Source organism: Arachis hypogaea, chromosome 12 (assembly GCF_003086295.3).
Source record: "Arachis hypogaea cultivar Tifrunner chromosome 12, arahy.Tifrunner.gnm2.J5K5, whole genome shotgun sequence".
NCBI lineage: Eukaryota > Viridiplantae > Streptophyta > Magnoliopsida > Fabales > Fabaceae > Arachis > Arachis hypogaea.
Window position 1 is genome coordinate 66,428,179 of NC_092047.1, and position 8,792 is coordinate 66,436,970.

Consider the following 8,792-nt stretch of genomic DNA (forward strand, 5'->3'; position numbering starts at 1 on the left):
AGATCCGAATGGATGTGAGCGGGATACTCTTGCCACCGACCTCGCATCTAAGTGCAAGCGGGACGAACTACCACCCTTACGCCGCCGCCACTACCTCGACAGGCGGGATCCAACCGCAGCCCCTGCCGGGCGCATAGCGTCTCATAATCTCAATATAAAATAATATTTGAGTGGTTTTCCAGAAAACAATTTTTCAATACATCAGTGATTCCTCATCACACATTCGAGTCCGCGACTTATCTCAACCACCGTCAATTCACATTTTAATCCGAACTCAACAGTTCCTCAATTCTCATCTCATATATCAACCATTCATCACATAACACCACACCGTCCTCAGGACGTCAGAAACCTAGACCTCCGTTTTCTAAGTTTTCCAAATAATATCATCTAAAATCTCTAAATTCTTTCCCAAAGTTTGAAAGGTCTAAAACTAGGCCCAAGAGTCCTAAAATGGTGTTAGAGAAGCTTACAACCTTGTTGGAAAGGTGGAATAGTTGAAAACAAAGTAAAATTTGAGAAATAGGGTGTGTGTGTCCGCACAGGGGTGTGCGCGCGCACGCTCTGGAGAGTTTTAAAATGTGTGCATACGCACAGGGGTGTGCGTACGCACAAGTGTCAAAACTTACAAAATATGTTCAGTCGCACAACCTGTGCCAGCGCCCCCAACAGACTGGCATTCCCAACATGTGCGTGCACACAGGTGTGTGCGTACGCACAGGTGTGTGCGTACGCACAGGTTGTAATTCATCCTTAGATATGTGCGCGAACAAGCTGTGCTAGCGCCGCAAACAGAACGCATTTCCCTGCCTGTGCATGCGCACAGGTGTGTGCGTCCGCACAGATCAAAATTTTTACAGGATTTTGCATCCGCACAGGGGTCTGCGTACCCACATATCATAAATCATAAAATTTTGCAACTTAACAGAATTTCAGATTTTTAACACCAATTTTGAATGATCATAACTTCCTCTACAAAATTCCAAATTTTACAAACTTTATATCAATTTAAAGGGTTTTCAAAGATCTTCAACTCTAAACAAATCTCATCAAATTTTAAAAACCGAGGCATAAGTTATGATCGAAAAAAGTTCACCTAAAATCCCAATTTTACCAAACTTCACAATTCCCACAATTCCTTACCATACACATTCCAAACCATACCAAACCATTCAAAACTCCACTTTTCATCAAATTAACCTGTTGTATCATAATACACCAACCTTACCACATTCTCCTTCTCATTTCATTACTCTCAACTTTAACATCAACTATTTAACACTTATGATCAAACCACATTCAAATTACCCTTTCATCAATCTTAACACTACAATTATCATAATAAACCAACTTCCAATCCATACAATCATTCAACAACATCATATCATTGTAAATAATCATAATTGAACCCAACATTCATCAACTCATCAATAACCATCATACATCAACATTCAACATATCAATAATCATTTTATTTCAAACCTATCCTATAGGTCACTAGCCTAAGTGTCCATGAATATTATATACTACATAGAGAAAACCGAAACCATACCTTGGCCGATTTCAATATGCATGAAAACCCAAAATTGAGCCCAAGATAAGCTCTTAATCATAAACTAAGCCACCAAGAATCTCCAACAAGCATCAACAAGCTCCAAACTCACCATAACCAAGCTATATATACATGAATCATCACAAATCAACCTAGGGCTCATTATAATTGAAATTTCACAAGCGTTTCAATGCCTCTTACCTTGCCCAACAGTTTTGGAAGCCAAAACCAACAACAATCAAAGGCTAGAGTGTACCTAAACACCCAAAAATCACAAAACTTCACTTAGCCAAAAACCCTTAAAATTAGAAAATTTGAGGAGAAGAACTAAGAGGGATTCGAGCTTTACTTACCAGTTTATTATATGGGTTTTGTAGAGCTCTTCACAAGGAACGCGTAGCCGCAAACGGTGCGGCGATCGGAGCTCTGTAGCTCAAGATATGAGCTTGGGAAGAAGATGATGAATAGTGCTCAATCTCTTCTCCTCTCCCTCTTTCAATTTCTGATGGGTGTGTTTGAGTGTGTTTGTGCTGATTGGTTCATTAAATGAACCTTATATATGTTGGGCTTAGGCCCCACTTGGGCCCAGTCCAACCCGTTAGTATTTTTAGCCCGTTTGGCCCAACTTCGGGCCAAACCTTTAAAATTAACGCCCGGTTTTTTACTTCTAATATTTTTCTAAGGTTTTTGACTGTTTTCACTTTTTCTCGCACAGTACCAGGTAGACTTGAATCGGTTCAACTGGTTCAACTGCCGGTTTATGGTTTTTCTCGGTTTTTCGCAGAAAAAACATTTTCTGGCTCTAAAAGACCTACTGAGTCCAAAAATCCTATTTAAACCCCCAAATTCTCAACCTATCTTGCCGGAATTTAATTTGGGCATTTAAATGATTTTATTCGTAAAAAATTCGGTTCTTACATTCTCCCCTCCTTAAAAAGATTTTCGCCCTCGAAAATCCGATCCACGCGATGTAATAGATATATATTACATATTCTCTATGAAGCATCCTACTCCCAACGTTACCAACCCAACAAGTTGCCAAAGTATCTCATTCTCCAATTCCCAAGTACGCTCTCCAACTCCTACTCTCCTCCAAGAAACCTTGACCAATGAAACTTCCTTCCCTCGCAGCTTCTTCACATGGGTGTCATCGACTCTTACTGGTGTCACTTGGAATGTCAGGTTCTCTCTCAACTCGACCGACTCAGGTTCTAACACATGAGCCACATCCGACATGTACATACAAAGTTTTGACACGTGGAATACGTCATGCAAGTTAGACAGATGGGGTGGCAAGGCTACTTGGCACGCCACCGACCCAAATTGCCTTAGAATCTCAAACGGTCCTATATATCTCAGATTCAACTTCTTGGTCTTAATTGCTCTTCCAACCCCAGTTATCGGTGTAACCCTCAGAGATACTTGCTCTCTCACTCCAAACTCTAAAGGTTTCCTTCTCTGGTCTACATCACTCTTCTGTCGACTCTGGGCAGTTAGAATTCTCTCCCGAATCTTCTTAATCTTCTCCGTAGTCTCTGCTACCAAATCTGGACCCAATACACTTGCTTCACCAGATTCATACCAACAAAGTAGAGACTGGCACTTCCGTCCATACAAGGCCTCATATGGAGCTATCCCTATGCTCGCATGAAAGCTGTTGTTGTACACAAACTCCACCAATGGCATGTAGCGATCCCAACTTTTGGGTTGATCCGAAACACATGATCTCAGCATATCTTCCAACGTCTGAATGATCCTTTCTGACTGTCCAGTTGTTTGCAGATGATGTGCGGTACTGAGACATAGCCTCGTACCGAAAGCTCTTTGGAAAGCTCCCCAAAACCTTGAAGTGAATCGGGGATCACGGTTGATGAGCGGATAATTTATACCCTTTTTGGCATTGTTTTCACATAGTTTTTAGTATGTTTTCATTAGTTTTTATGCAAAAATCACACTTCTGGACTTTACTATGAGTTTGTGTGTTTTTCTATGATTTCAGGTATTTTTTGGCTGAAATTGAGGGACCTGAGCAAAAATCTTATTCAGAGGCTGAAAAAGGACTGCTGATGCTGTTGGATTCTGACCCTCTTGCACTCGAAGTGGATTTTTTGGAGCTACGAAAGCCCAATTGGGGGCGCTCTTAATTGCTTTGGAAAGTAGACATCTTGGGCTTTCCAGAAATATATAATATTCCATACTTTGCCTGAAATTTGATGGCCCAAACTGGCGTTCAAATACCCACCTGAGACCATTTTCTGGAGTAAAACGCCGGAACTGGCACCAGAACTGGAGTTAAACACCCAAACTGGCACCCAAGCTGGCGTTTAACTCCAAGAATGGCCTATACACATGAAAGCTTCAACGCTCAGCCCAAGCACGCACCAAGTGGGCCCCAGAAGTGGATTTCTGCACTATTTGCACTTAGTTACTCATTTTCTGTAAAACCTAAGTTACTAGTTTAGTATAAATAGTACTTTTTACTCTGGTCTTTAGAGCTTATGCCATATTCATGTTTGGAAAGGCTGGCCATTCAGCCATGCCAAGACTATTTTCACTTATGTATTTTCTACGGTGGAGTTTCTACACCCCATAGATTAAGGTGTGGAGCTCTGCTGTTCTTCATGAATTAAAGCAATTATTACTATTTTCTATTCAATCACGCTTGATTCTATTCTAAGATACTCACTCGTACTTCAATATGGAGAATATGATGATCCGTGGCACTCATCATTATTCTCAAATCTATGAACGCGTGCCTGACAACCACTTCCGTTCTATCTGAGCTCAACGTAGTCATTGGGCGACAGCTTGAGTGCGTATCTCTTGGGTCTCTAATACACGGACCGAGTCCGTGAGATTAGTATCTTTGTGGTAGAGGCTAGAACCAATCGGCAGCCATTCTTGAGATCCGGAAAGTCTAAACCTTGTCTGTGGTATTCTGAGTAGGATATGGGAAAGGATGACTGTGACGAGCTTCAAACTTGCGAATGTTGGGCGCAGTGACAGTGTGCAAAAGGAAAAGGGTCCTATTCCGACGCTAGCGGGAACCGACAGATGATTAGCCGTGCGGTAGCTGTACTTGGTATTTTTCATCTGAGACGAGAAATCCGACAGTTGATTAGCCGTGCAGAGATCGTACCTGGTATTTTTCATCCGAGAGGATCATACAGCTTGCCATGGAAGGGAGCACGCATGATTAGAGGAAGACAATAGGAAAGTAGAGGTTCAAAAGTAACAAAGCATCTCCAAACGCTTATCTGAAATTCCCATCAATAAATCACATAAGTATCTCTATTTTATTTTATGTTTTATTTATCCTTTAATTATCAAAACCTCATAACCATTTGAATCCGCCTGACTGAGATTTACAAGATGATCATAGCTTGCTTCAAGCCGAGAATCTCCGTGGAATCGACCCTTACTCACGTAAGGTATTACTTGGACGACCCAGTGCACTTGCTGGTTAGTTGTGTGGAGTTGTGAAAAGTGTGAATCACAATTTCGTGCACCAAGTTTTTGGCGCCGTTACCGGAGATTGTTCGAGTTTGCACAACTGACGATTCATCTTGTTGCTTAGATTGGGTAATTTTATTTTATGTTTAAGCTTTTTAATTTTATATTCGAAAAAAAAAATTTGGTTTTCGAAAAATTCAAAAAAAAATATTATTTTGTTCTTCAGAGTTTTTAAGAACGAATTCTGGAGTTTCATGAGATATGTTGAATCCTGGCTGGCTGTTAAGCCATGTCTAATCTTTTGGACTGAGGTTTCCACTTATCTTTGCAAGAGCCTTTTGGTTCCCATCAATTTGGCTGTTGTATGTAATGCTCTGCTAAAGCTTGGCTGGCCATTTGGCCATGTCTAATTCTTTTGGACCGAAGCTTTAGACTAGCATTGCACGAATCCTAGAATTCTTATTAAAAATTTTGAATTTCTTATTTCTCTTTTTCCAAAATAGTTTTCGAAAAATACAACAAAAAAAAATAATAAAATCATAAAACCAAAAAAATTTTGTGTTTCTTGTCTGAGTCTTGTGTCAAATTTTAAGTTTGGTGTCAATTCATGTTTTAATTTTTCTTTAATTTTCAAAAAATCATGCATTATGTTCTTCTTTGATCTTCAAGTTGTTCTTGATGATTTTCCTTGTTTGATCTTTAATTTTTCTTGTTTAGTGTCTTTTGTTGTTTTTCATATGCATTTTCGAATTCATAGTGTCTAAACATTAAAAATTTTTAAGTTTAGTGTCTTGCTTGTGTTTCTTTTCTTAAAAATTTTCAAAAATATGTTCTTGATGTTTATCATGATTTTCAAAGTGTTCTTGGTGTTCATCTTGACATTCAAAGTGTTCTTGCATGCATTATTTGTTTTGATCTTAAATTCTTATGTCTTGTGTCATTTTGTTGTTTTTCTCTTTCTTCCTTAATTCAAAAAAAATCAAAAATAATATTTTTCCCTTATCTTACTCATAAATTTTGAAATTTTGAGTTGATTTGGTCAAAAATTTTTAAAATTTAGTTGTTTCTTGTTAGTCAAGTCAAAAATTCAATTTAAAAATCTTATCTTTTCAAATCTTTTTCAAAATCAAATCTTTTCCATTTTTTCTTTCACGTTTTTAGAAAATTCTTCAAAATAAAATTTCAAAATATTTTTCTTATTTTTATTTCATAATTTTCGAAATTATTGCTAGCATTTAACGTTTTTATTCAAAAATTTCAAGTTTGTTACCTTCCTTTTAAGAAAGGTTCAATCTTTAAATTCTATAATCATATCTTTTAGTTTCCTGTTAGTCAAGTCATCAATTTTAATTTTCAAAATCAAATATTTTTAAATTTCTTTTTAAAATCTTTTTTAAAATAAATTTCAATCATATCTTTTTAAAAACTTAATTTCAAAATCTTTTTCTAACTTCTTATTTATTTTCAAATCTTTTTCAATTAACTACTTGACTTGTTTGTTTTAATTAAAAAGTTTACTATTTCTTATCTTTTTCAAAACCACCTAACTACTTTTCCACTTCTAATTTTCAAAAATCACTAACCACTTTTTCAAAATTCTTTTTAATTAACAAATTATTTTAAATTCTAATTTTATTTTATTTCTTTTAATAAATTCGAATTCTAACTAATAATTAAAATAAAACCAAAAATATTTTTCTTTTCTTTTAAATTAATATTCGAATGCTATCTCTCTCTCTCATCTCTTTCTATTTATTTTATTTAATTACTAACACTTCTCTTCTTCTAAAAATTTGAACCTTCTCCCTCTGTCTGTGTTCGAATTCTCTTTATTTTCTCTCTACCTCATTCTTCATTCTTCTATTCTTCTACTCACAGAAAAGAATCTTTGTACTGTGACATAGAAAATTTTTCTTCTTTTCTGTTCTCTTCTATTTTACATGAGCAAGAACAAGGATAAGGACATTCTTGTTGAAGCTGATCTTGAACCTGAAAGGACTCTAAAGAGGAAGCTAAGAGAAGCTAAAGCACAACACTCCGGAGAGGACCTTACAGAAATTTTCGAAAAAGAAGAAGACATGGTAGCCAAAAATAACAACAATGGTGGAGATGCAAGGAAGATGCTTGGTTACTTTACTGCACCAACTTCTGACTTCTATGGAAGAAACATCTCAATTAGTTTCTCTAATGCAACAGAATTGCAAGTTTCATGGACTTCCATTGGAAGATACTCATCAGTTCTTAGCTGAATTCTTGCAAATCTATGACACTGTTAAGACCAATGGGATTAATCCTGAGGTCTACAGACTTCTGGTTTTCCCCTTTGCTATAAGAGACAGAGCTAGGATATGGTTGGACTCACAACCTAAAGAAAGCCTGAACTCTTGGAAAAAGTTGGTCAATGCTTTCTTAGACAAATTCTTTCTACCTCAGAAGTTTAGCAAGCTTAGAGTGGAAGTCCAAACCTTCAGACAGAAGGAAGGTGAATCCCTCTATGAAGCTTGGGAAAGATACAAGCAATTGATCAAAAGGTGTCCTTCTGACATGCTTTCAAAATGGAGCATCTTATGTATATTCTATGATAGTCTATCTGAATTGTCCAAGATGTCATTGGACCACTCTGCTGGTGGATCTCTTCATCTGAAAAAAATGCCTGCAGAAGCCCAGGAACTCATTAAAATGGTTGCAAATAACCAATTCATGTATACTTCTGAAAGAAATCCTGTGAATAATGGGATGACTCAGAAGAAAGGAGTTCTTAAGATTGATACTCTGAATGCCATATTGGCTCAGAATAAAATATTGACTCAGAAAGTCAATATAATTTCTCAGAGTCTGACTGAAATGCAAGCTGCATCCAGTAGTACTAAAGAAGCTTCCTCTAAAGAAGAAGGTTATGACCCTGAGAATCCTGCAATGGAAGAGGTGAATTACATGGGAGAATCCTATGGAAACACCTATAATCCTTCATGGAGAAATCATCCTAATTTCAAATGGAAGGATCAGTAAAAGCCTAATCAAGGCTTCAATAAAAATGATGGTGCAAGAAATAGGTTTGGCAATAGCAAGCCTTTTCCATCATCTTCTGAGCAACAGACAGAGAATTCTAAGCAGAGCCTCTCTGACTTAGCAACCATAGTCTCTGATCTATCTAAGACCACTCTCAGTTTCATGACTGAAACAAGGTCCTCCATCCAAAATTTGGAGGCACAAGTAGGTCAGCTGAGTAAAAGAGTTACGGAAACTCCTCCTAGTACTCTCCCAAGCAATACAGAAGAGAATCCAAAGAGAGAGTGCAAGGCCATTAATATAACCAAAATGGCCGAACCTATAGAGGGGGAAGAGGCAGTGATTTCCAGTGAGGAAGACCTCAATGGACGTCCACTGACCACTAAGGAGTTCCCTAATGAGGAACCAAAGGAATCTGAGACTCATACAGAGACTATAGAGATTCCACTGAACTTACTGTTGCCATTCATGAGCTCTGATGAGTATTTTTCCTCTGAAGAGGATGAAGATATTATTGAAGAGCAAATTGCTCTGTATCTTGGAGCAATCATGAAGTTGAATGCCAAGTTATTTAGTAATGAGACTTGGGAGGATGAACCTCCATTGCTCATCAAAGAACTGAATGCCTTGGTTCAATTGAAATTACCTCAGAAGAAACCGGATCCCGGAAAATTCTTAATACCCTGTACCATAGGCACCATGACCTTTGAGAAGGCTCTGTATGACCTGGGGTCAGGAATAAACCTCATGCCACTCTCTATAATGGAGAAACTAGGGA

At 37.6% G+C, this 8,792-nt stretch overlaps 1 non-coding gene across 1 annotated transcript; it reads right to left on the reverse strand.

Annotated features, from left to right (window-relative positions):
• Positions 1-7,447: 7,447 nt before the first annotated feature.
• LOC112731007 (small nucleolar RNA R71) lies at positions 7,448-7,555 on the reverse strand. Its single transcript, XR_003166803.1, has one exon. It is a non-coding gene; the product is annotated as a small nucleolar RNA R71 (small nucleolar RNA).
• Between the last annotated feature and the right edge of the window lie 1,237 nt (positions 7,556-8,792).